Source organism: Perca fluviatilis, chromosome 23 (assembly GCF_010015445.1).
Source record: "Perca fluviatilis chromosome 23, GENO_Pfluv_1.0, whole genome shotgun sequence".
Lineage (NCBI taxonomy): Eukaryota > Metazoa > Chordata > Actinopteri > Perciformes > Percidae > Perca > Perca fluviatilis.
In genome coordinates this window covers 21,571,701-21,597,289 of record NC_053134.1, presented here as the reverse complement: position 1 = coordinate 21,597,289, position 25,589 = coordinate 21,571,701, and the positions used below count along the sequence as shown (strand labels likewise).

General features: G+C 40.8%; 23 non-coding genes across 23 annotated transcripts; all 23 read right to left on the bottom strand.

Moving 5' to 3' along the window:
* Positions 1 to 411: 411 nt before the first annotated feature.
* Positions 412 to 522, bottom strand: trnal-caa. Its single transcript has 2 exons — positions 485 to 522; positions 412 to 457 (listed from the first exon to the last, which is right to left on the bottom strand). It is a non-coding gene; the product is annotated as a tRNA-Leu (tRNA).
* Positions 523 to 1,153: 631 nt separating this feature from the next.
* Positions 1,154 to 1,264, bottom strand: trnal-caa. Its single transcript has 2 exons — positions 1,227 to 1,264; positions 1,154 to 1,199 (listed from the first exon to the last, which is right to left on the bottom strand). It is a non-coding gene; the product is annotated as a tRNA-Leu (tRNA).
* A 1,601-nt stretch (positions 1,265 to 2,865) lies between these two features.
* Positions 2,866 to 2,976, bottom strand: trnal-caa. Its single transcript has 2 exons — positions 2,939 to 2,976; positions 2,866 to 2,911 (listed from the first exon to the last, which is right to left on the bottom strand). It is a non-coding gene; the product is annotated as a tRNA-Leu (tRNA).
* Positions 2,977 to 3,405: 429 nt separating this feature from the next.
* trnal-caa lies at positions 3,406 to 3,516 on the bottom strand. Its single transcript has 2 exons — positions 3,479 to 3,516; positions 3,406 to 3,451 (listed from the first exon to the last, which is right to left on the bottom strand). It is a non-coding gene; the product is annotated as a tRNA-Leu (tRNA).
* Positions 3,517 to 3,751: 235 nt separating this feature from the next.
* On the bottom strand, positions 3,752 to 3,862 carry trnal-caa. Its single transcript has 2 exons — positions 3,825 to 3,862; positions 3,752 to 3,797 (listed from the first exon to the last, which is right to left on the bottom strand). It is a non-coding gene; the product is annotated as a tRNA-Leu (tRNA).
* Positions 3,863 to 4,097: 235 nt separating this feature from the next.
* trnal-caa lies at positions 4,098 to 4,208 on the bottom strand. The gene is made up of 2 exons: positions 4,171 to 4,208; positions 4,098 to 4,143 (listed from the first exon to the last, which is right to left on the bottom strand). It is a non-coding gene; the product is annotated as a tRNA-Leu (tRNA).
* Positions 4,209 to 4,444: 236 nt separating this feature from the next.
* trnal-caa lies at positions 4,445 to 4,555 on the bottom strand. Its single transcript has 2 exons — positions 4,518 to 4,555; positions 4,445 to 4,490 (listed from the first exon to the last, which is right to left on the bottom strand). It is a non-coding gene; the product is annotated as a tRNA-Leu (tRNA).
* Positions 4,556 to 7,456: 2,901 nt separating this feature from the next.
* trnal-caa lies at positions 7,457 to 7,567 on the bottom strand. The gene is made up of 2 exons: positions 7,530 to 7,567; positions 7,457 to 7,502 (listed from the first exon to the last, which is right to left on the bottom strand). It is a non-coding gene; the product is annotated as a tRNA-Leu (tRNA).
* Positions 7,568 to 7,997: 430 nt separating this feature from the next.
* Positions 7,998 to 8,109, bottom strand: trnal-caa. The gene is made up of 2 exons: positions 8,072 to 8,109; positions 7,998 to 8,043 (listed from the first exon to the last, which is right to left on the bottom strand). It is a non-coding gene; the product is annotated as a tRNA-Leu (tRNA).
* Positions 8,110 to 8,874: 765 nt separating this feature from the next.
* On the bottom strand, positions 8,875 to 8,985 carry trnal-caa. The gene is made up of 2 exons: positions 8,948 to 8,985; positions 8,875 to 8,920 (listed from the first exon to the last, which is right to left on the bottom strand). It is a non-coding gene; the product is annotated as a tRNA-Leu (tRNA).
* A 430-nt stretch (positions 8,986 to 9,415) lies between these two features.
* trnal-caa lies at positions 9,416 to 9,524 on the bottom strand. The gene is made up of 2 exons: positions 9,487 to 9,524; positions 9,416 to 9,459 (listed from the first exon to the last, which is right to left on the bottom strand). It is a non-coding gene; the product is annotated as a tRNA-Leu (tRNA).
* Positions 9,525 to 11,679: 2,155 nt separating this feature from the next.
* On the bottom strand, positions 11,680 to 11,790 carry trnal-caa. Its single transcript has 2 exons — positions 11,753 to 11,790; positions 11,680 to 11,725 (listed from the first exon to the last, which is right to left on the bottom strand). It is a non-coding gene; the product is annotated as a tRNA-Leu (tRNA).
* Positions 11,791 to 12,365: 575 nt separating this feature from the next.
* Positions 12,366 to 12,476, bottom strand: trnal-caa. Its single transcript has 2 exons — positions 12,439 to 12,476; positions 12,366 to 12,411 (listed from the first exon to the last, which is right to left on the bottom strand). It is a non-coding gene; the product is annotated as a tRNA-Leu (tRNA).
* Positions 12,477 to 12,711: 235 nt separating this feature from the next.
* trnal-caa lies at positions 12,712 to 12,822 on the bottom strand. Its single transcript has 2 exons — positions 12,785 to 12,822; positions 12,712 to 12,757 (listed from the first exon to the last, which is right to left on the bottom strand). It is a non-coding gene; the product is annotated as a tRNA-Leu (tRNA).
* A 768-nt stretch (positions 12,823 to 13,590) lies between these two features.
* On the bottom strand, positions 13,591 to 13,701 carry trnal-caa. The gene is made up of 2 exons: positions 13,664 to 13,701; positions 13,591 to 13,636 (listed from the first exon to the last, which is right to left on the bottom strand). It is a non-coding gene; the product is annotated as a tRNA-Leu (tRNA).
* Positions 13,702 to 13,835: 134 nt separating this feature from the next.
* Positions 13,836 to 13,946, bottom strand: trnal-caa. The gene is made up of 2 exons: positions 13,909 to 13,946; positions 13,836 to 13,881 (listed from the first exon to the last, which is right to left on the bottom strand). It is a non-coding gene; the product is annotated as a tRNA-Leu (tRNA).
* A 1,254-nt stretch (positions 13,947 to 15,200) lies between these two features.
* trnal-caa lies at positions 15,201 to 15,311 on the bottom strand. Its single transcript has 2 exons — positions 15,274 to 15,311; positions 15,201 to 15,246 (listed from the first exon to the last, which is right to left on the bottom strand). It is a non-coding gene; the product is annotated as a tRNA-Leu (tRNA).
* A 778-nt stretch (positions 15,312 to 16,089) lies between these two features.
* Positions 16,090 to 16,200, bottom strand: trnal-caa. The gene is made up of 2 exons: positions 16,163 to 16,200; positions 16,090 to 16,135 (listed from the first exon to the last, which is right to left on the bottom strand). It is a non-coding gene; the product is annotated as a tRNA-Leu (tRNA).
* Positions 16,201 to 16,437: 237 nt separating this feature from the next.
* On the bottom strand, positions 16,438 to 16,548 carry trnal-caa. The gene is made up of 2 exons: positions 16,511 to 16,548; positions 16,438 to 16,483 (listed from the first exon to the last, which is right to left on the bottom strand). It is a non-coding gene; the product is annotated as a tRNA-Leu (tRNA).
* Positions 16,549 to 16,682: 134 nt separating this feature from the next.
* On the bottom strand, positions 16,683 to 16,793 carry trnal-caa. Its single transcript has 2 exons — positions 16,756 to 16,793; positions 16,683 to 16,728 (listed from the first exon to the last, which is right to left on the bottom strand). It is a non-coding gene; the product is annotated as a tRNA-Leu (tRNA).
* A 134-nt stretch (positions 16,794 to 16,927) lies between these two features.
* On the bottom strand, positions 16,928 to 17,038 carry trnal-caa. Its single transcript has 2 exons — positions 17,001 to 17,038; positions 16,928 to 16,973 (listed from the first exon to the last, which is right to left on the bottom strand). It is a non-coding gene; the product is annotated as a tRNA-Leu (tRNA).
* Positions 17,039 to 17,275: 237 nt separating this feature from the next.
* trnal-caa lies at positions 17,276 to 17,386 on the bottom strand. Its single transcript has 2 exons — positions 17,349 to 17,386; positions 17,276 to 17,321 (listed from the first exon to the last, which is right to left on the bottom strand). It is a non-coding gene; the product is annotated as a tRNA-Leu (tRNA).
* Positions 17,387 to 17,866: 480 nt separating this feature from the next.
* Positions 17,867 to 17,977, bottom strand: trnal-caa. The gene is made up of 2 exons: positions 17,940 to 17,977; positions 17,867 to 17,912 (listed from the first exon to the last, which is right to left on the bottom strand). It is a non-coding gene; the product is annotated as a tRNA-Leu (tRNA).
* Positions 17,978 to 25,589: the final 7,612 nt, after the last annotated feature.

The following is a 25,589-nucleotide window of genomic DNA, read 5'->3' as shown; positions in this document are numbered from 1 at the left end:
AGTTTAGTAAAATTTGCACTGAGGCTAAAGCTACGTTTAACAGCGGGACAACAAAATGCAGTAAAGCTGTGTCAGGGGGGATTTGAACCCCACGCCTCCATTTTGAGAGACCAGAAGTCCCTTAACTCAGGAAGGTGACTAACCTTGAGTCTGGCTCAACCGCTCGGCCATCCTGACCACTGCTGTAATAGGATGGACTGCTATGATTTTTTACCTTCTATGTTAATATTTAAGAAATATTTACCAAAGTTTCAGTGCACATAAAGCATGAAGGGATGCAAAGAAAGTCATCATCTGTGTGGTTCTAAAGATGCCTGGATGATATTTCCTGATATTAGGACCAGTTTAGTAAAATTTGCACTGAGGCTAAAGCTGCGTTTAACAGCGGGACAACAAAATGCAGTAAAGCTGTGTCAGGAGTAGGATTTGAACCCACGCCTCCATTTGGAGACCAGAAGTCCCTTAACTCAGGAAGGAGTTAAACCTTGAGTCTGGCGCCTTAGACCGCTCGGCCATCCTGACCACTGGTGTAAGAGGATGGACTGCTATGATTTTTACCTTCTATGCTAATTTAAGAACATATATATAATTTGACTAGGGAACTATATAACAGTGGGAAACAAAATGAGTAAAGCTGTGTCAGGAATGGATTTGAACCCGCCTCCATTTGGAGACCATTTAAAAAAAATTTTTTTTTTTTTTTTTTTTTTTTTTTTTTTTTTTTTTTTTTTTTTTTTATATTATTTTAAAATATATTTTTTTTTTTTTTTTTTTTTTTTTTTTTTTTTTATTTTTTTTTTTTTTTTTATAAAACATGCAGGGATGCAAAGACAGTAATCATCTGTGTGGTTCTAAAGATGGCTGGATGATATTTCCTGATTGTTAGGACCAGTTTAGTAAAATTTTCACTGAGGCTAAAGCTACGTTTAACAGCTGGACAACAAAATGCAGTAAAGCTGTGTCAGGAGAGGATTTGAACCCGCGCCTCCATTTGGAGACCAATAAAACATGAAGGGATGCAAAGACAGTCATCATCTGTGTGGTTCTAAAGATGCCTGGATGATATTTCCTGATTGTTAGGACCAGTTTAGTAAAATTTGCACTGAGGCTAAAGCTACGTTTAACAGCGGGACAACAAAATGCAGAAAAGCTGTGTCAGGAGTAGGATTTGAACCCACGCCTCCATTTGGAGACCAGAAGTCCCTTAACTCAGGAAGGAGTCTAACCTTGAGTCTGGCGCCTAAGACCGCTCGGCCATCCTGACGACTGCTGTAATAGGATGGAATGCTATGATTTTTTACCTTCTATGTTAATATTTAAGAATTATTTACCAAAGTTTCAGTGCACATAAAACATGCAGGGATGCAAAGACAGTAACCATATGTGTGGTTCAAAAGATGGCTGGATGATATTTCCTGATTGTTAGGACCAGTTTAGTAAAATTTGCACTGAGGCTAAAGCTACATTTAACAGCAGGACAACAAAATGCAGTAAAGCTGTGTCAAGAATGGGATTTGAACCCCGCCTCCATTTGGAGACAGATTGGAATTAAAAGGTAAGTACGTCATCCTGAAACTGCTGTAAAGGATGGAATGTATGATTTTTACCTTCATGTTAATTGATTACCATTGGCAATAAAACATGCAGGGATGCAAAGACAGTCATCATCTGTGTGGTTCTAAAGATGGCTGGATGATATTTCCTGATTGTTAGGACCAGTTTAGTAAAATTTTCACTGAGGCTACAGCTACGTTTAACAGCTGGGACTACAAAATGCAGTAAAGCAGTGTCAGGAGTGGGATTTGAACCCCCTTCCATTTGGAGACCAGAAGTCCCTTAACTCAGGAAGGTGTCAAACCTTGAGTCTGGCCTATGGAGCCGCTCGGCCATCCTGACGACTGCTGTAATAGGATGGAATGCTATGATTTTTTACCTTCTATGTTAATATTTAAGAAATATTTACCAAAGTTTCAGTGCACATAAAGCATGAAGGGATGCAAAGACAGTAACCATATGTGTGGTTCTAAAGATGGCTGGATGATATTTCCTGATTGTTAGGATCAGTTTAGTAAAATTTGCACTGAGGCTAAAGCTACGTTTAACAGGGACAACAAAATGCAGTAAAGCTGTGTCAGGAATAGGATTTGAACCCACGCCTCCATTTGGAGACCAATAAAACATGGAGGGATGCAAAGACAGTTATCATCTGTGTGGTTCTAAAGATGGCTGGATGATATTTCCTGATTGTCAGGACCAGTTTAGTAAAATTTTCACTGAGGCTAAAGCTACGTTTAACAGTGGGACTACAAAATGCAGTAAAGCAGTGTCAGGAGTGGGATTTGAACCGACGCCTCCATTTGGAGACCAGAAGTCCCTTAACTCAGGAAGGTGTCTAACCTTGAGTCTGGCGCCTTAGACCACTCGCCCATCCTGACGACTGCTGTAATAGGATGGAATGCTATGATTTTTTACCTTCTATGTTAATATTTAAGAAATATTTACCAAATTTTCAGTGCACATAAAGCATGAAGGGATGCAAAGACAGTAACCATATGTGTGGTTCTAAAGATGGCTGGATGATATTTCCTGATTGTTAGGATCAGTTTAGTAAAATTTGCACTGAGGCTAAAGCTACGTTTAACAGCAGGACAACAAAATGCAGTAAAGCTGTGTCAGGAATGGGATTTGAACCCACGCCTCCATTTGGAGACCAATAAAACATGGAGGGATGCAAAGACAGTTATCATCTGTGTGGTTCTAAAGATGGCTGGATGATATTTCCTGATTGTCAGGACCAGTTTAGTAAAATTTTCACTGAGGCTAAAGCTACGTTTAACAGTGGGACTACAAAATGCAGTAAAGCAGTGTCAGGAGAGGGATTTGAACCCACGCCTCCATTTGGAGACCAGAAGTCCCTTAACTCAGGAAGGTGTCTAACCTTGAGTCTGGCGCCTTAGACCGCTCGGCCATCCTGACGACTGCTGTAATAGGATGGAATGCTATGATTTTTTACCTTCTATGTTAATATTTAAGAATTATTTACCAAATTTTCAGTGCACATAAAGCATGAAGGGATGCAAAGACAGAAACCATATGTGTGGTTCAAAAGATGGCTGGATGATATTTCCTGATTGTTAGGACCAGTTTAGTAAAATTTGCACTGAGGCTAAAGCTACATTTAACAGCAGGACAACAAAATGCAGTAAAGCTGTGTCAAGAATGGGATTTGAACCCGCGCCTCCATTTGGAGACCAATAAAACATGAAGGGATGCAAAGACAGTCATCATCTGTGTGGTTCTAAAGATGCCTGGATGATATTTCCTGATTGTTAGGACCAGTTTAGTAAAATTTGCACTGAGGCTAAAGTTACGCGTTAAGCAGGACAACAAAATGCAGTAAAGCTGTGTTAGGAGTAGGATTTGAACCCACGCCTCCATTTGGAGACCAGAAGTCCCTTAACTCAGGAAGGTGTCTAACCTTGAGTCTGGCGCCTTAGACCGCTCGGCCATCCTGACGACTGCTGTAATAGGATGGAATGCTATGATTTTTTACCTTCTATGTTAATATTTAAGAATTATTTACCAAATTTTCAGTGCACATAAAGCATGAAGGGATGCAAAGACAGAAACCATATGTGTGGTTCAAAAGATGGCTGGATGATATTTCCTGATTGTTAGGACCAGTTTAGTAAAATTTGCACTGAGGCTAAAGCTACGTTTAACAGCGGGACAACAAAATGCAGTAAAGCTGTGTCAGGAGTAGGATTTGAACCCACGCCTCCATTTGGAGACCAGAAGTCCCTTAACTCAGGAAGGTGTCTAACCTTGAGTCTGGCGCCTTAGACCGCTCGGCCATCCTGACAACTGCTGTAATAGGATGGAATGCTATGATTTTTTACCTTCTATGTTAATATTTAAGAATTATTTACCAAAGTTTCAGTGCACATAAAACATGCAGGGATGCAAAGACAGTAATCATCTGTGTGGTTCTAAAGATGGCTGGATGATATTTCCTGATTGTTAGGACCAGTTTAGTAAAATTTTCACTGAGGCTAAAGCTACGTTTAACAGCGGGACAACAAAATGCAGTAAAGCTGTGTCAGGAGTAGGATTTGAACCCACGCCTCCATTTGGAGACCAGAAGTCCCTTAACTCAGGAAGGAGTCTAACCTTGAGTCTGGCGCCTTAGACCGCTCGGCCATCTGGACGACTGCTGTAATAGGATGGAATGCTATGATTTTTTACCTTCTATGTTAATATTTAAGAATTATTTACCAAAGTTTCAGTGCATATAAAACATGCAGGGATGCAAAGACAGTCATCATCTGTGTGGTTCTAAAGATGGCTGGATGATATTTCCTGATTGTCAGGACCAGTTTAGTAAAATTTTCACTGAGGCTTAAAGCTACGTTTAACAGTGGGACTACAAAATGCAGTAAAGCAGTGTCAGGAGTGGGATTTGAACCCACGCCTCCATTTGGAGACCAGAAGTCCCTTAACTCAGGAAGGTGTCTAACCTTGAGTCTGGCGCCTTAGACCGCTCGCCCATCCTGACGACTGCTGTAATAGGATGGAATGCTATGATTTTTTACCTTCTATGTTAATATTTAAGAAATATTTACCAAATTTTCAGTGCACATAAAGCATGAAGGGATGCAAAGACAGTAACCATATGTGTGGTTCTAAAGATGGCTGGATGATATTTCCTGATTGTTAGGATCAGTTTAGTAAAATTTGCACTGAGGCTAAAGCTACGTTTAACAGCAGGACAACAAAATGCAGTAAAGCTGTGTCAGGAATGGGATTTGAACCCACGCCTCCATTTGGAGACCAATAAAACATGCAGGGATGCAAAGACAGTCATCATCTGTGTGGTTCTAAAGATGGCTGGATGATATTTCCTGATTGTTAGGACCAGTTTAGTAAAATTTTCACTGAGGCTGAAGCTACGTTTAACAGCGGGACAACAAAATGCAGTAAAGCTGTGTCAGGAGAGGGATTTGAACCCACGCCTCCATTTGGAGACCAGAAGTCCCTTAACTCAGGAAGGAGTCTAACCTTGAGTCTGGCGCCTTAGACCGCTCGCCCATCCTGAGGACTGCTGTAATAGGATGGAATGCTATGATTTTTTACCTTCTATGTTAATATTTAAGAAATATTTACCAAATTTTCAGTGCACATAAAGCATGAAGGGATGCAAAGACAGTAACCATATGTGTGGTTCTAAAGATGGCTGGATGATATTTCCTGATTGTTAGGACCAGTTTAGTAAAATTTGCACTGAGGCTAAAGCTACGTTTAACAGCAGGACAACAAAATGCAGTAAAGCTGTGTCAGGAATGGGATTTGAACCCCGCCTCCATTTGGAGACCAATAAAACATGAGGGATGCAAAGACAGTCATCATCTGTGTGGTTCTAAAGATGGCTGGATGATATTTCCTGATTGTTAGGACCAGTTTAGTAAAATTTCACGAGGCTGAGCTACGTTTAACAGCGGGACAACAAAATGCATATAATGAACAGGAAAGAAGACAGTTGGTAAATAAAATAAAAAAAAAAAGATAAAAAAATGGTTTAAAATGTGGATATATTTCTTACATTATAAAATTTGCACTGAGGCTAAAGCTACGTTTAACAGTGGGACAACAAAATGCAGTAAAGCTGTGTCAGGAGTAGGATTTGAAACCACACCTCCATTTGGAGACCAAAGTCCCTTAACTAATTACTTATTAAGCGATTAATTTTATTCTATTTATATTAAAATATTTAAAAAATAGGTGAAAAACTTGTGTGGTTCTAAAGATGGCTGGATGATATTTCCTGATTGTTAGGACCAGTTTAGTAAAATTTTCACTGAGGCTAAAGCTACGTTTAACAGCGGGACAACAAAATGCAGTAAAGCTTGTGTCAGAATTGGATTTGAACCCACGCCTCCATTTGGAGACCAGAAGTCCCTTAACTCAGGAAGGAGTCTAACCTTGAGTCTGGCCTTAGGCCGATGCCATCCTGACGACTGCTGTAATAGGATGGACTGCTATGATTTTTTACCTTCTATGTTAATATTTAAAATTATTTACCAAAGTTTCAGTGCACATAAAACATGCAGGGATGCAAAGACAGTCATCATCTGTGTGGTTCTAAAGATGGCTGGATGATATTTCCTGATTGTCAGGACCAGTTTAGTAAAATTTTCACTGAGGCTAAAGCTACGTTTAACAGTGGGACTACAAAATGCAGTAAAGCAGTGTCAGGAGTGGGATTTGAACCCCACGCCTCCATTTGGAGACCAGAAGTCCCTTAACTCAGGAAGGTGTCTAACCTTGAGTCTGTCGTATGGGCCGCTAGACCCGCCATCCTGACGACTGCTGTAATAGGATGGAATGCTATGATTTTTTACCTTCTATGTTAATATTTAAGAATTATTTACCAAATTTTCAGTGCACATAAAGCATGAAGGGATGCAAAGACAGTAACCATATGTGTGGTTCTAAAGATGGCTGGATGATATTTCCTGATTGTTAGGACCAGTTTAGTAAAATTTGCACTGAGGCTAAAGCTACGTTTAACAGCGGGACAACAAAATGCAGTAAAGCTGTGTCAGGAGTAGGATTTGAAACCACGCCTCCATTTGGAGACCAGCTTACAAAGGAGTCTAACCTTGAGTTGGCCTTAACCTCCATCCTACAACTGCTGTAATAGATAATGCTATGATTTTTACCTTCTATGTTAATATAAAATTATTTACCAAAGTTTCATGCACATAAAACATGCAGGGATGCAAAGACAGTCATCATCTGTGTGGTTCTAAAGATGGCTGGATGATATTTCCTGATTGTCAGGACCAGTTTAGTAAAATTTTCACTGAGGCTTAAGCTACGTTTAACAGTGGAGACTACAAAATGCAGTAAAGCAGTGTCAGGAGTGGGATTTGAACCCCACGCCTCCATTTGGAGACCAGAAGTCCCTTAACTCAGGAAGGTGTCTAACCTTGAGTCTGGCCGTTTAGACCGCTCGGCCATCCTGACGACTGCTGTAATAGGATGGAATGCTATGATTTTTTACCTTCTATGTTAATATTTAAGAAATATTTACCAAATTTTCAGTGCACATAAAGCATGAAGGGATGCAAAGACAGTAACCATATGTGTGGTTCTAAAGATGGCTGGATGATATTTCCTGATTGTTAGGATCAGTTTAGTAAAATTTGCACTGAGGCTAAAGCTACGTTTAACAGCAGGACAACAAAATGCAGTAAAGCTGTGTCAAGAATGGGATTTGAACCCGCGCCTCCATTTGGAGACCAATAAAACATGAAGGGATGCAAAGACAGTCATCATCTGTGTGGTTCTAAAGATGCCTGGATGATATTTCCTGATTGTTAGGACCAGTTTAGTAAAATTTGCACTGAGGCTAAAGCTGCGTTTAACAGCGGGACAACAAAATGCAGTAAAGCTGTGTCAGGAGTAGGATTTGAACCCACGCCTCCATTTGGAGACCAGAAGTCCCTTAACTCAGGAAGGAGTCTAACCTTGAGTCTGGCGCCTTAGACCGCTCGGCCATCCTGACGACTGCTGTAATAGGATGGAATGCTATGATTTTTTACCTTCTATGTTAATATTTAAGAAATATTTACCAAATTTTCAGTGCACATAAAGCATGAAGGGATGCAAAGACAGTAACCATATGTGTGGTTCTAAAGATGGCTGGATGATATTTCCTGATTGTTAGGATCAGTTTAGTAAAATTTGCACTGAGGCTAAAGCTACGTTTAACAGCAGGACAACAAAATGCAGTAAAGCTGTGTCAGGAATGGGATTTGAACCCACGCCTCCATTTGGAGACCAATAAAACATGCAGGGATGCAAAGACAGTTATCATCTGTGTGGTTCTAAAGATGGCTGGATGATATTTCCTGATTGTTAGGACCAGTTTAGTAAAATTTGCACTGAGGCTAAAGCTACGTTTAACAGCGGGACAACAAAATGCAGTAAAGCTGTGTCAGGAGTGGGATTTGAACCCACGCCTCCATTTGGAGACCAGAAGTCCCTTAACTCAGGAAGGAGTCTAAACCTTGAGTCTGGCGCCTTAGACCGCTCGGCCATCCTGACGACTGCTGTAATAGGATGGAATGCTATGATTTTTTACCTTCTATGTTAATATTTAAGAAATATTTACCAAATTTTCAGTGCACATAAAGCATGAAGGGATGCAAAGACAGTAACCATATGTGTGGTTCTAAAGATGGCTGGATGATATTTCCTGATTGTTAGGATCAGTTTAGTAAAATTTGCACTGAGGCTAAAGCTACGTTTAACAGCAGGACAACAAAATGCAGTAAAGCTGTGTCAGGAATGGGATTTGAACCCACGCCTCCATTTGGAGACCAATAAAACATGGAGGGATGCAAAGACAGTTATCATCTGTGTGGTTCTAAAGATGGCTGGATGATATTTCCTGATTGTCAGGACCAGTTTAGTAAAATTTTCACTGAGGCTAAAGCTACGTTTAACAGTGGGACTACAAAATGCAGTAAAGCAGTGTCAGGAGTAGGATTTGAACCCACACCTCCATTTGGAGACCAGAAGTCCCTTACTCAGGAAGGTGTCTAACCTTGAGTCTTGGGCAGCTCTCGGCCATCCTGACGACTGCTGTAATAGGATGGAATGCTATGATTTTTTACCTTCTATGTTAATATTTAAGAATTATTTACCAAATTAGTACATAAAGCATGAAGGGATGCAAAGACAGTAACCATATGTGTGGTTCTAAAGATGGCTGGATGATATTTCCTGATTGTTAGGACCAGTTTAGTAAAATTTGCACTGAGGCTAAAGCTGCGTTTAACAGCGGGACAACAAAATGCAGTAAAGCTGTGTCAGGAGTAGGATTTGAACCCACGCCTCCATTTGGAGACCAGAAGTCCCTTAACTCAGGAAGGAGTCTAACCTTGAGTCTGGCGCCTTAGACCGCTCGGCCATCCTGACGACTGCTGTAATAGGATGGAATGCTATGATTTTTTACCTTCTATGTTAATATTTAAGAAATATTTACCAAATTTTCAGTGCACATAAAGCATGAAGGGATGCAAAGACAGTAACCATATGTGTGGTTCTAAAGATGGCTGGATGATATTTCCTGATTGTTAGGACCAGTTTAGTAAAATTTGCACTGAGGCTAAAGCTACGTTTAACAGCAGGACAACAAAATGCAGTAAAGCTGTGTCAGGAATGGGATTTGAACCCACGCCTCCATTTGGAGACCAATAAAACATGCAGGGATGCAAAGACAGTCATCATCTGTGTGGTTCTAAAGATGGCTGGATGATATTTCCTGATTGTCAGGACCAGTTTAGTAAAATTTTCACTGAGGCTTAAGCTACGTTTAACAGTGGGACTACAAAATGCAGTAAAGCAGTGTCAGGAGTGGGATTTGAACCCACCTCCATTTGGAGACCAGAAGTCCCTTAACTCAGGAAGGTGTCTAACCTTGAGTCTGGCGCCTTAGACCGCTCGGCCATCCTGACGACTGCTGTAATAGGATGGAATGCTATGATTTTTTACCTTCTATGTTAATATTTAAGAAATATTTACCAAAGTTTCAGTGCACATAAAACATGCAGGGATGCAAAGACAGTCATCATCTGTGTGGTTCTAAAGATGGCTGGATGATATTTCCTGATTGTCAGGACCAGTTTAGTAAAATTTTCACTGAGGCTAAAGCTACGTTTAACAGTGGGACTACAAAAGAAGCAGTGTCAGAGTGGGATTTGAACCCACGCCTCCATTTGGAGACCAAAAACGATAAAATCTGCACTGTGTAAAGGAAGCTATGATTTTTTTACCTTACCCTATATTTTAAAAAGAACATATATATAATTTGCACTGAGGTACTACGCTATTCTAACAAGTGGGACAACAAAATGCAGTAAAGCAGTGTCAGGAGTGGGATTTGAACCCACCTCCATTTGGAGACCAGAAGTCCCTTAACTCAGGAAGGGGTTTAACCTTGAGTCTGGCTTTTTAGACCGCCCCGCCATCCTGACTACTGTTGTAATAGGATGGACTGCTATGATTTCTTTTACCTTCTATGTTAATATTTAAGAAATATTTACCAAAGTTTCAGTGCACATAAAACATGCAGGGATGCAAAGACAGTAATCATCTGTGTGGTTCTAAAGATGGCTGGATGATATTTCCTGATTGTTAGGACCAGTTTAGTAAAATTTTCACTGAGGCTAAAGCTACGTTTAACAGTAGGACAACAAAAACAATAAGCAGTGTCAGGAGTGGGATTTACAACCGCCTCCATTTGGAGACCAAACTTAACCAGGAAGGTGTCTAACCTTGAGTCTGGTTGGACCGCCATCCTGCGACTGCTGTAATAGAATGGAATGCTATGATTTTTACCTTCTATGTTAATATTTAAAAATATTTCAAATTTTAGGCACATAAAACATGGAGGGATGCAAAGACAGTATCATCTGTGTGGTTCTAAAGATGGCTGGATGATATTTCCTGATTGTTAGGACCAGTTTAGTAAAAATTTTGCACTGAGGCTAAAGCTACATTTAACAGCGGGACAACAAAATACAGTAAAGCTGTGTCAGGAAGGGATTTGAACCCACGCCTCCATTTGGAGACCAGAAGTCCCTTAACTCAGGAAGGTGTCTAACCTTGAGTCTGGCGCCTTAGACCGCTCGGCCATCCTGACGACTGCTGTAATAGGATGGAATGCTATGATTTTTTTTACCTTCTATGTTAATATTTAAGAAATATTTACCAAATTTTCAGTGCACATAAAGCATGAAGGGATGCAAAGACAGTCATCATCTGTGTGGTTCTAAAGATGGCTGGATGATATTTCCTGATTGTTAGGACCAGTTTAGTAAAATTTGCACTGAGGCTAAAGCTACGTTTAACAGCAGGACAACAAAATGCAGTAAAGCTGTGTCAGGAATGGGATTTGAACCCACGCCTCCATTTGGAGACCAATAAAACATGCAGGGATGCAAAGACAGTCATCATCTGTGTGGTTCTAAAGATGGCTGGATGATATTTCCTGATTGTTAGGACCAGTTTAGTAAAATTTTCACTGAGGCTAAAGCTACGTTTAACAGCGGGACAACAAAATGCAGTAAAGCAGTGTCAGGAGTGGGATTTGAACCCACGCCTCCATTTGGGAACCAGAAGTCCCTTAACTCAGGAAGGTGTCTAACCTTGAGTCTGGCTATGGCCGCTGCGGCCATCCTGACGACTGCTGTAATAGGATGGAATGCTATGATTTTTTACCTTCTATGTTAATATTTAAGAAATATTTACCAAAGTTTCAGTGCACATAAAACATGAGGGGATGCAAAGACAGTAATCATCTGTGTGGTTCTAAAGATGGCTGGATGATATTTCCTGATTGTTAGGACCAGTTTAGTAAAATTTTCACTGAGGCTAAAGCTACGTTTAACAGTGGGACACAAAACAGCAGTGTCAGGGTGGGATTGAACCCAGCCCCATTTGGAACCAAAGAACAAAGGTGCTAACTTGAATCTGCTAGGCCTTCGGCCATCTGACTGCTGTAATAGGATGGCTATGATTTTATATCATATTTTAAAAGCAAACATATATATAATTTGCACTGAGGATAACGCTATATCAACAGTGGGACAACAAAATGCAGTAATGCAGTGTCAGGAGTGGGATTTGAACCCACGCCTCCATTTGGAGACCAGAAGTCCCTTAACTCAGGAAGGGGTTTAACCTTGAGTCTGGCGCCTTAGACCGCTCGGCCATCCTGACTACTGTTGTAATAGGATGGACTGCTATGATTTCTTTTACCTTCTATGTTAATATTTAAGAAATATTTACCAAAGTTTCAGTGCACATAAAACATGCAGGGATGCAAAGACAGTAATCATCTGTGTGGTTCTAAAGATGGCTGGATGATATTTCCTGATTGTCAGGACCAGTTTAGTAAAATTTTCACTGAGGCTAAAGCTACGTTTAACAGTGGGACTACAAAAGGCAGTGACAGGAGTGGGATTTGAACCCACGCCTCAGTTTGGAGACCAGAAGTCCCTTAACTCAGGAAGGTGTCTAACCTTGAGTCTGGCGCCTTAGACCGCTCGGCCATCCTGACGACTGCTGTAATAGGATGGAATGCTATGATTTTTTACCTTCTATGTTAATATTTAAGAAATATTTACCAAATTTTCAGTGCACATAAAGCATGAAGGGATGCAAAGACAGTAATCATATGTGTGGTTCTAAAGATGGCTGGATGATATTTCCTGATTGTTAGGACCAGTTTAGTAAAATTTGCACTGAGGCTAAAGCTACGTTTAACAGCGGGACAACAAAATGCAGTAAAGCTGTGTCAGGAATGGGATTTGAACCCACGCCTCCATTTGGAGACCAGAAGTCCCTTAACTCAGGAAGGTGTCTAACCTTGAGTCTGGCGCCTTAGACCGCTCGGCCATCCTGACCACTGCTGTAATAGGATGGACTGCTATGATTTTTTACCTTCTATGTTAATATTTAAGAAATATTTACCAAAGTTTCAGTGCACATAAAGCATGAAGGGATGCAAAGACAGTCATCATCTGTGTGGTTCTAAAGATGGCTGGATGATATTTCCTGATTGTTAGGACCAGTTTAGTAAAATTTTCACTGAGGCTAAAGCTGCGTTTAACAGCTGGACAACAAAATGCAGTAAAGCTGTGTCAGGAGTAGGATTTGAACCCACGCCTCCATTTGGAGACCAGAAGTCCCTTAACTCAGGAAGGTGTCTAACCTTGAGTCTGGCGCCTTAGACCGCTCGGCCATCCTGACTACTGGTGTAATAGGATGGACTGCTATGATTTCTTTTACCTTCTATGTTAATATTTAAGAAATATTTACCAAAGTTTCAGTGCACATAAAGCATGAAGGGATGCAAAGACAGTAACCATATGTGTGGTTCTAAAGATGGCTGGATGATATTTCCTGATTGTTAGGACCAGTTTAGTAAAATTTGCACTGAGGCTAAAGCTACGTTTAACAGCAGGACAACAAAATGCAGTAAAGCTGTGTCAGGAATGGGATTTGAACCCATGCCTCCATTTGGAGACCAATAAAACATGCAGGGATGCAAAGACAGTCATCATCTGTGTGGTTCTAAAGATGGCTGGATGATATTTCCTGATTGTTAGGACCAGTTTAGTAAAATTTTCACTGAGGCTAAAGCTACGTTTAACAGTGGGACTACAAAATGCAGTAAAGCAGTGTCAGGAGTGGGATTTGAACCCACGCCTCCATTTGGAGACCAGAAGTCCCTTAACTCAGGAAGGTGTCTAACCTTGAGTCTGGCGTTGACCCGCTCGGCCATCCTGACGACTGGTGTAATAGGATGGAATGCTATGATTTTTTACCTTCTATGTTAATATTTAAGAAATATTTACCAAAGTTTCAGTGCACATAAAACATGCAGGGATGCAAAGACAGTAATCATCTGTGTGGTTCTAAAGATGGCTGGATGATATTTCCTGATTGTCAGGACCAGTTTAGTAAAATTTTCACTGAGGCTAAAGCTACGTTTAACAGTGGGACTACAAAAGGCAGTGTCAGGAGTGGGATTTGAACCCACGCCTCCATTTGGAGACCAGAAGTCCCTTAACTCAGGAAGGTGTCTAACCTTGAGTCTGGCGCCTTAGACCGCTCGGCCATCCTGACCACTGCTGTAATAGGATGGAATGCTATGATTTTCTTTTACCTTCTACCCTCATATTTTAGAAAGCAACATATATATAATTTGCACTGAGGATAACGCTATATCAACAGTGGGACAACAAAATGCAGTAAAGCAGTGTCAGGAGTGGGATTTGAACCCACGCCTCCATTTGGAGACCAGAAGTCCCTTAACTCAGGAAGGGGTTTAACCTTGAGTCTGGCGCCTTAGACCGCTCGGCCATCCTGACTACTGTTGTAATAGGATGGACTGCTATGATTTCTTTTACCTTCTATGTTAATATTTAAGAAATATTTACCAAAGTTTCAGTGCACATAAAACATGCAGGGATGCAAAGACAGTAATCATCTGTGTGGTTCTAAAGATGGCTGGATGATATTTCCTGATTGTTAGGACCAGTTTAGTAAAATTTGCACTGAGGCTAAAGCTACGTTTTAACAGTGGGACAACAAAAGGCAGGCAAAAGGTGACAGGAGTGGGATTTGAACCCACCACCATTTGGAGACCAGAAGTCCTTAACTCAGGAAGGTGTCAAACCTTGAATCTGGCTTTAACCGCCGGCCATCCTGACCACTGCTGTAATAGAATGGAATGCTATGATTTTTTACCTTCTATGTTAATATTTAAGAAATATTTACCAAATTTTCAGTGCACATAAAGCATGAAGGGATGCAAAGACAGTAACCATATGTGTGGTTCTAAAGATGGCTGGATGATATTTCCTGATTGTTAGGACCAGTTTAGTAAAATTTGCACTGAGGCTAAAGCTACGTTTAACAGTGGGACAACAAAATGCAGTAAAGCTGTGTCAGGAATGGGATTTGAACCCACGCCTCCATTTGGAGACCAGCTTAACGAAGGTGCTAACCTTGAGTCTGGCTTTAGACGCCGGCCATCCTGACCACTGCTGTAATAGGATGGACTGCTATGATTTTTACCTTCTATGTTAATATTTAAGAAATATTTACCAAAGTTTCAGTGCACATAAAACATGCAAGGATGCAAAGACAGTCATCATCTGTGTGGTTCTAAAGATGGCTGGATGATATTTCCTGATTGTTAGGACCAGTTTAGTAAAATTTTCACTGAGGCTAAAGCTATGCGTTTAACAGCGGGACAACAAAATGCAGTAAAGCTGTGTCAGGAATGGATTTGAACCCACGCCTCCATTTGGAGACCAGAAGTCCCTTAACTCAGGAAGGTGTCTAACCTTGAGTCTGGCGCCTTAGACCGCTCGGCCATCCTGACGACTGCTGTAATAGGATGGAATGCTATGATTTTTTACCTTCTATGTTAATATTTAAGAAATATTTACCAAAGTTTCAGTGCACATAAAACATGCAGGGATGCAAAGACAGTCATCATCTGTGTGGTTCTAAAGATGGCTGGATGATATTTCCTGATTGTTAGGACCAGTTTAGTAAAATTTTCACTGAGGCTAAAGCTACGTTTAACAGTGGGACTACAAAATGCAGTAAAGCAGTGTCAGGAGTGGGATTTGAACCCACGCCTCCATTTGGAGACCAGAAGTCCCTTAACTCAGGAAGGTGTCTAACCTTGAGTCTGGCGCCTTAGACCGCTCGGCCATCCTGACGACTGCTGTAATAGGATGGAATGCTATGATTTTTTACCTTCTATGTTAATATTTAAGAAATATTTACCAAATTTTCAGTGCACATAAAACATGAAGGGATGCAAAGACAGTAACCATATGTGTGGTTCTAAAGATGGCTGGATGATATTTCCTGATTGTCAGGACCAGTTTAGTAAAATTTTCACTGAGGATAAAGCTACGTTTAACAGTGGGACTACAAAATGCAGTAAAGCAGTGTCAGGAGTTGGATTTGAACCCACGCCTCCATTTGGAGACCAGAAGTCCATTAACTCAGGAAGGTGTCTAACCTTGAGTCTGGGCCTTAGACCGCTTCGGCCATCCTGACACTGGTGTAATAGGATGGAATGCTATGATTTCTCTTTACCTTCTATGTTAATATTTAAGAAATATTTACCAAAGTTTCAGTGCACATAAAGCATGAAGGGATGCAAAGACAGTCATCATCTGTGTGGTTCTAAAGATGGCTGGATGATATTTCCTGATTGTTAGGACCAGTTTAGTAAAATTTGCACTGAGGCTAAAGCTACGTTTAACAGCGGGACAACAAAATGCAGTAAAGCTGTGTCAGGAATGGGATTTGAACCCACGCCTCCATTTGGAGACCAATAAAACATGCAGGGATGCAAAGACAGTCATCATCTGTGTGGTTCTAAAGATGGCTGGATGATATTTCCTGATTGTTAGGACCAGTTTAGTAAAATTTGCACTGAGGCTAAAGCTACGTTTAACAGCGGGACAACAAAATGCAGTAAAGCAGTGTCAGGAGTGGGATTTGAACCCACGCCTCCATTTGGAGACCAGAAGTCCCTTAACTCAGGAAGGTGTCTAACCTTGAGTCTGGCGCCTTAGACCGCTCGGCCATCCTGACTACTGGTGTAATAGGATGGACTGCTATGATTTCTTTTACCTTCTATGTTAATATTTAAGAAATATTTACCAAAGTTTCAGTGCACATAAAACATGCAGGGATGCAAAGACAGTAATCATCTGTGTGGTTCTAAAGATGGCTGGATGATATTTCCTGATTGTCAGGACCAGTTTAGTAAAATTTTCACTGAGGCTAAAGCTACGTTTAACAGTGGGACAACAAAATGCAGTAAAGCAGTGTCAGGAGTGGGATTTGAACCCACGCCTCCATTTGGAGACCAGAAGTCCCTTAACTCAGGAAGGTGTCTAACCTTGAGTCTGGCGCCTTAGACCGCTCGGCCATCCTGACGACTGGTGTAATAGGATGGACTGCTATGATTTTCTTTTACCTTCTACCCTCATATTTTAGAAAGCAACATATATATAATTTGCACTGAGGATAACGCTATATCAACAGTGGGACAACAAAATGCAGTAATGCAGTGTCAGGAGTGGGATTTGAACCCACGCCTCCATTTGGAGACCAGAAGTCCCTTAACTCAGGAAGGAGTCTAACCTTGAGTCTGGCGCCTTAGGCCACTCGGCCGTCCTGACGACTGCTGTAATAGGATGGAATGCTATGATTTTCTTTTACCTTCTACCCTCATATTTTAGAAAGAAACATATATATAATTTGCACTGAGGATAACGCTATATCAACAGTGGGACAACAAAATGCAGTAAAGCAGTGTCAGGAGTGGGATTTGAACCCACGCCTCCATTTGGAGACCAGAAGTCCCTTAACTCAGGAAGGGGTTTAACCTTGAGTCTGGCGCCTTAGACCGCTCGGCCATCCTGACTACTGGTGTAATAGGATGGACTGCTATGATTTCTTTTACCTTCTATGTTAATATTTAAGAAATATTTACCAAAGTTTCAGTGCACATAAAACATGCAGGGATGCAAAGACAGTAATCATCTGTGTGGTTCTAAAGATGGCTGGATGATATTTCCTGATTGTTAGGACCAGTTTAGTAAAATTTGCACTGAGGCTAAAGCTACGTTTAACAGCGGGACAACAAAATGCAGTAAAGCTGTGTCAGGAGTAGGATTTGAACCCACGCCTCCATTTGGAGACCAGAAGTCCCTTAACTCAGGAAGGTGTCTAACCTTGAGTCTGGCGCCTTAGACCGCTCGGCCATCCTGACCACTGGTGTAACAGGATAGACTGCTATGATTTTCTTTTACCTTCTACCCTCATATTTTAGAAAGCAACATATATATAATTTGCACTGAGGATAACGCTATATCAACAGTGGGACAACAAAATGCAGTAATGCAGTGTCAGGAGTGGGATTTGAACCCACGCCTCCATTTGGAGACCAGAAGTCCCTTAACTCTGGTGAAGGGTTTAACCTTGAGTCTGGTTTTAGACCGCCGGCCATCCTGACTACTGGTGTAATAGGATGGACTGCTATGATTTCTTTTACCTTCTATGTTAATATTTAAGAAATATTTACCAAAGTTTCAGTGCACATAAAACATGCAGGGATGCAAAGACAGTAATCATCTGTGTGGTTCTAAAGATGGCTGGATGATATTTCCTGATTGTTAGGACCAGTTTAGTAAAATTTGCACTGAGGCTAAAGCTACGTTTAACAGTGGGACTACAAAATGCAGTAAAGCAGTGTCAGGAGTGGGATTTGAACCCACGCCTCCATTTGGAGACCAGAAGTCCCTTAACTCAGGAAGGAGTCAAACCTTGAGTCTGGCGCCTTAGATTCCTCGGCCATCCTGACCACTGGTGCAATAGTATGGACTGCTATGATGTTTTACCTTCTATGTTTATATTTAAGAAATATTTACCAGTTTCAGTGCACATAAAGCATGAAGGGATGCAAAGACAGTAACCATATGTGTGGTTCTAAAGATGGCTGGATGATATTTCCTGATTGTTAGGACCAGTTTAGTAAAATTTGCACTGAGACTTAGACTGCTATGGTTTTTTGACATTTTACCTTAATATTTTAAGAAGTACTGTGTATAAAACCCCTGGTGTACTTACAAACTTTCCAATCCATCGTTTTATGAGTGCATAACCCATTTGTACTACTGTAGAAGTTTGGTATCATTTGGGGCATTATTAGTGGGGTAACTTACACAGTTGGATCCATTAGCGCCTGCACTAAGCTACTCAGCTGATCACGCTAACTCATCCAATGTTACACCCAGCTGAAAAAAAAAGCTCCTGGGGGGGGGTTGTTTGGCTCGAGGTCAAGGTGCAAAGGACCCTAGGGTGAAATTACTCTGAAACATCACTTCAACTCAGGAAGGTGTCAAACCTTGAGCCTGGCGCCTTAGACCGCTCGGCCATCCTGACTACTGGTGTAACAGGATAGACTGCTATGTTTTTTTTTTTTACCTTCTGCCTTAATATTTTAAGAATGAAAACAACAGTAACCAAGGGTGTGGGGCTTAGCGAACAGTCGAAGGCAGACCAGTGTACATTTTAGCCACTGGTGACTCCTAAGTGGCTCCTTGTGAAGATGATTAGGGACTGTGCGATTATTTTTGCCTGTATGTCTGTAGGTTTTTATTTTCATCCCAATCAAACAGGCCTGTTTTAAAAAGACATGCGGACCTCATAAGTTAGAACTGACTAAACGTCTCTTGTACAGTGTAAATCTTTTTCCTGTACAGTCGCTCCTTCATCCTGCATCACAACAAAAGCTGAATTAAAGCGTAGAGTATAACATGATGCATGTTCAGTACCACATTTGTTATTCTGATTGGTGCAATGAAACACGTTCACTGTGGCTGTTTACAGTTTGGAACGTTAAGAATATGGTCACTTTCGGGCACGCATCTTTCCTTCAGTCCACAAACCGATCCGAACACATACTTTTATCATGTGTTCCGTCACAGTTAGTCGAGCTGTAACCATAAGACACTTTGTTTTCATGTTGCACTTAGGTCGTAGGGCCAGCTGTGTGTCAAATGAAAGCTTACCGGTGGCATACACAGCTGTCTCCATCTCTCTGTGTGGGCAGCGACTTTAACCAGTTACTGACAGCGATTCACTTGTTTTGTGATATTATATTATTGTTTGGCTCGGCAGGAAAAAAAGTTCCCTCTGAGTCTCCAGCTGCAGCTCCAAAACACATCTGGTCAATGTTTGCGGTCATGCGACTGGGATTCATGTAGCCCACTTGGTGAAATCATGCCAATCAGACACCTAATCACCATCAGACCTGATTCATATGAAGTTTATGAAATGCAGGGGTGAGGCAAAGATATTACAGTGTTCAAGCCCCTCAGAAACAACAAGTGGCTGGATCCTGGTGCTGAATCAGTGACCTTCTTTTAAACCACTTCTTAAAACACATTTTTGTAGACCTGCTTTTGTGTGATTCCGTCATGTTATCGTCTTTCTCATTACGGTATCTTTTTTTTCCCCCCATATCACCCGTTAACTTGATTTTGTTTATTGAATCGTGATTTTATTTTTTCTGTCCTTTATTGCTGACCCATCTTTCCTTTTTCACTCTTACAATGATGTGTATATATGGGTATGCATATTGATTTAATGGGCTTTTATTTCCTCTGTCAAATCCCTTTTTAAACTATTCTTTTTAAAGGTACTATACAAATAAAGTTATTATTATTATAATTATTATTATTATTATTATTATTATTATTATTATATCAATGTACAGTAGAGCTCATTGTGTGCAGGGGGGCCAGATGTTTCATAAAATGATCATTTGTGGTCATCGAAAATGGATTTGTGCAAATTTGTAATAATGTAACACAAATCCATTTTAAATTCAATTCATACCAAAATTTGCAGCTAACACATAATAGGTCTGCTCCGAATAGCATCTTCTCCGTCAAAAGCGGCACTCACAGGGGAGCAGACTGCTTTAAAACTTCTGTTGGCGTGGAGAGAGGTGAAAAAATGTGTGCAGATGCTGTCAAGCAGACATCAGCTTCCGCTTTCCACCCTGTGATTACAGGAGGAGGAAGTAGCAGAGAACATTAGATACGAATTGGAAATCCAAGAAGGAAGAAGAAAGGCATGCCGTCCATGTGCCGTCTTAATGGCTGTGAGTGTGACGATCCCTCAGCTCTACTAAGGCTACGTTCAGACTGCAGGCCAAAGTGACCCAAATCAGATTTTTCCCATTGATAAAATGAAATACCATGTTAAACATAAATATATATATATACTGATTTGATTACAGCAAAGACAACGTCGGCAGTATTGACGGCCAAATAGGCTACAGAATATTTTGTATATTAGAAAATCGATTTTAATTAAAATTACATTTATATCAAAACCTAGAGACTTTCAAACATGAACATGTCATTTATTAATATGTATTTGTGTCTAAACGACATATAAACATCTTTTCCTATTCTATTTTAACTGGAAACGCTTCCAACATGCTTGGGTGTCGTGTGAAAAATAGGCGTCGGCCCTATTTCTAGCAGGCACGCGTTTTCGGTGCGGCTCGAGTGTCACGCAGGCAGTGTGTAAGCTCGAAGCTGTTAACATGGGAGCCGAAATATAAACGGACACGCCACGCAGCGGACACGGTCGCGCAACGCATCCAGTGTGTAACCGGCCTAAGCAGTCTGCAACACCTGCAAACAACTGTTAGCCTGTTTAAACTTCAGGAAGCTAATTGTGTGACTTTATTGACTGTGTACTATGTTTAAAGTTTCAGTTTCATTAAATAATTGCTCAAAGAATTTAAACAAACTTTTGTGTTGGAGTTTGTAACATTCCAAAATGTTAATTTTGACTTAAAGATTTCCATTTTTACTGTAAATGCATATTGGTTCCAAAAATCAGTTATCGGTTTTACTAATGGTGCATTCTTTTTGTCCACCGAAGTCGTTTTACGAGTTGTTTTCCGGAGTAAAAAGAACGCCCCCGAGGTCGTATTTACGACTCGTCAAGTCGTCTGAACTCAGAGGACCCCGAGCTCACTTTCAAAGATGGCTACGTCGTGCATCACACGTAGTAAACATTGTGGTTATCTACAATTTTAAGCACTTTTGTCTTTGTTGTAACCAAATGAAGAAGTCGTACACATAGCGCTGTATACTGCTACCTATAGGCATGTCGCTACAGTCTTATTAGGAGTTAAATACCGCCTAATTAGTTATTTTGTAGCTTGTGCAGCTGAAATTGGCTAGAGACGCTCGGTTGCTATATGACAACAATGGCTTTAAGCCGAGTCTTGAGCAGAAAGCACAGCAGTAGCCTACGTTAACGTTAATCAAAACGTAATTTTCATGTATCAAACTGTGAAATATATGTGTGTAATATGTCAATAACTGGGTGAATAGAATCCTAAATGTTACTAAAAATGTTACAAAAATCCATCTTTTCTCCGACTCGTAGTATTGTGTGACAAAAGAATGCAACAACCCGGCCGTCGTTCGTTTTTCGACACGGATGTGACGCGTTACGACCTAGCTAGTCGATGTACAAGACAAAAAGAACGCACCATAACTACTAATAATCGGTATTGTACCCTACCCAATACTTTAAAGGGGTGATAGAATGATTATATAGGGTATTTCACACTGTTCCTTATGGTCTCCTAATGGGGTATGTAACATTGGTTGGGCTGAAAATGGCCTGGTTGATATTTTATTGGCCCTTATGCATCCCTGTGTTTTGGCCCTATTTGTAACAAGAGCTTTTCTTCCAAATATGGTATGGTCATGAATATTTAGATGAGCTTGGCGCTGATGGGTTGAGCGACTTGCCATAACGCCAATATTAGAGCACGCCCGCGATTGGTTGAGCCGAATCCCCAATACACATACATTAGAGAAGGCGACAGAATCTCATATTCCAGACACTGCAATGTTTCATTACCAAATTCACTTCTGAGACTTTTTAAGCGAGAAATCAACTATATAAAGCTGAAATATGGGCCGCGTTTACAAAAATTTGATGGCTAATTGAAATTTGGTAAGATCGTCGGACTTTAGGAGCTCCACACAGTCCGACGGAAAGCGCAGCCTGCTGGGCTCCATACCCAGGGCAAAGTCACCCTTTGTGGATACTGCACTACGGGCTCCGCGCCAGCTGCCCGGCATAACTATAATAACTTTGATTTTAAGGCATTTTTATGAACGGAGGGCGCGTCTTTGTAGGACCCAGCTGCTTCGCAATATTCCATCAATAAAATGGGGAAATACCGCAGCTAGCTAGCTACACTGTCGCCATAACTAAATTATATTTACAGTTTGAAGAGGCTTTATTTCCCCGATTGTTTGATTAAATAACTCACATACAAATAACACACATACCCATTATAAGATTTACTGGAACCTGCGGGCTGCCGTAAAAGATTGCGGGCGTAACAAGCTCGCTGACACTGCGGTCAGGGCGGCGATGTAGCAACCCAGGCAGCACCAACACCGGTGTTCTAACGGAACACCATACCCATCAGAATGGGATACCTTCCGGTTAATGCGCACGCGAAGTGACATTTGGGATTGCGCATGCGTTAAATTTAAACCATCATTTCAGCATACCTAAGATTACAAGCGGTAAGTGTTGGTGTATTATATATACCAACCCGGTCTCCGCGGCGGGGAAGTGTAACGGCAGTTCGTAACTGATCGCAATCGATACGTTCCGCGGACGGAGTTGTCTTTTGTCTTGTTTTTACGTAAATGTAACGTTATTTTTACGTAAATGTAACGTTATTTTAGGACTTGTAAATTATACCGTTATTTTCTCGGGTAGGGGACGGAGGCGCGTCGGCAATCTCATAAGCCGGATGCGAGCGCCGCTGGTGAAATACATTACTTTACATTTTTCGTCTTGTCCACGAAAACCGACAAAAACGTCTCCCGTGAACCGCATCAAGATTCAAATAACGTCACAATTAACGAACTTCCATGAGACCGGGCTGTTATATCGCATTAAACAATGGGCTATCAAAACAGCATTACCTTTTTATAAATAAAGTATTTTTTTATTAAACCGGGGGTTATCAAAACAGCATACCCCTATAGAAACTGTATTTTTATTAAAAAATGGGCTATCAAAACAGCATACCCCTTTATAAACTGTATTTCTTTTATTAAACCAGGGGTTATCAAAACAGCATACCCTTCACAAACACTGGTATGCTGTTTTGACAAAGTAGGCCAAATTGACAGACCCCGCTATAAAACTAAACTTCCGGTATGCTATTCTGACAAAGTATGCTACATCGACAGAACACCGGCACTAAACTCCGACACACAGTCGGAGAAAATTTGCAATTAGCCATCCTTTTTTGTAAAGCGGCCCATATTTGAGCTTTATATGGTTGATTTCTCGCATAAAAAAGTTTCAGAAGTGAATTTTGTAATGGAATAGCAGAGATTTGCGTGATCTAGCTAGATTCAGAAGACTACCTGATCTCAGGTCAGTTGTGTAGCCTATGTAAATGTTGGGGCGTGACTGTTCTCTTAAGGTTCCGGATTTTGAGACGCTTGCGTAAGCAACTCAGCTTTGTTGGGATTCGCCCGTTTTCAGCGGCAGTTTCAAAATATGAGATTTTCATAGTAAAGGGGTGTCAGTGGGACTTTGAGCTTCTATGTATGTCCTATTTACCCACCGAACTGTCGTTATTCAACTATGACAGGGTAAAATCGGTTTTGCATTCTATCACCCCTTTAAGTTACATGAAAGATTTCAGTTTTTTTTAAACATTGGTGATGCACAGAGACTGAGTTTGCTTTCCACATATGAAATATCTGAGGCCATGTTCTGACCTGGTTTTAACATCTGTCCTGAGTGAAAGATAGTGCTAGTACTTTTTTACTTTTACTTCAGTACAATTTTAAATACAGGATACTTGTAACAAAGCATTTCTACTGTGTGATTTTGCTGCTTTAAATATCTGAATACTTCTTCCACTGACTATCAAGTTATACAAACATGGTACTTAAGAAGTGTTGTAATGTAACAAAGTACAAATAATTTATTACTAAGTAGAATTTGCACGTATCTTTACTTTGTTTTTTGTATTTCACAAAAATTTTACTTTTACTTCACCACATTTCCTTAATAAAATGTATATTTTTACTCCGATACATTTCCTTCTAAGCATCTTCGTTAATACAAAATACAATCAGAGGAAATTTGTTAGACCGCAAAAAAGCAGTTTGGCCAATAATCGCTCCTAAACTTGCAAGTTATTGCACCTCCATTCCAGCTGTTGACTAAGATTGGGCATCGAGAACCGGTTCCAACTTGGAATCGTTTCAATAATTACGATTCCAGTGGAATTGTTTCTTTATTGGAATCGTTTGGAAAATTTGGTTTCCGTTTTGATGCTCGGTTCCAAATTTAACATGCGCAAGTTTTGGTGGTTTAGTGGCCAGGCGCTTGTTGTGTTGCAGCCATGGAGCACAGTAAGCAACCGCTCTGATGCTGCGTTCCACACACAATTTTTAACCCGTAAGTTACGACTTCAAGTCACGACTCACGACTTGGTAGTGTTCCAGGCAAAGTCACGACAAACCCTTCTAGCTGGCTAGCTAGCGGCTACCTAACAATTTCTGTAGCTACTGAGGAGGAGAGAGGGGCAAGGTGGAGGGTGGGGGTGTGGCCTTGACCAACTGCCACTATGCTTGTTTGAAAGCCATGATGTCTCTCTCTCATGTGTGGGCCAAAGGTAACCTTGCTCCTTATGACCTCATAAGGAGAAGATTCCAGATTGGCCCATCTGAGCTTTCATTTTCTCAAAGGCAGAGCAGGATACCCAGGGCTCGGTTTACACCTATCGCCATTTCTAGCCACTGGGGGACCATAGGCAGGCTGGGGGAACGCATATTAATGTTAAAAAAAATAAAGTGAAAATTTTCATGCCATGGGACCTTTAATAAACATAACCTGTAGTAGTACACAATCGTATGCGTATTGTTTTGATTACAATGTGCGGAATTACTTTACGTTGCCTATTTATGTCTATTTATTTATATTTCTCACCGTTAATCACAGGCGTCTGTACAGCATCAACAGGGGTTGCCATTGTTGTTTATGTGTGTGTGACGTTAAAAACTGTAACTGGGAGTACAACCATCTGGTACGAGTTCACGTGTAGTAAGTTATGGGTTTGACTGCCGTTCCAGGGCACTTTCACGGGTAGAAGGTTGTGAAAACACGAGTTACGGGTTGCCTGGAACGCGCCCTAAAGTGTGGCTGAAAAAGCCCGGTAAAACTGTAAATCACCATTCAATCAAAATATTATCTGTCAAATAAGGATGTGACCCGTTTCAACTCCACCCTTCAAAGAATCAGAATCGAGAATCGATAAGAACCGGAATCAAAAGGAAGATTCGGAATTGCAGCTCTATACAATAATACAGTAGCATTAATACAGTAAT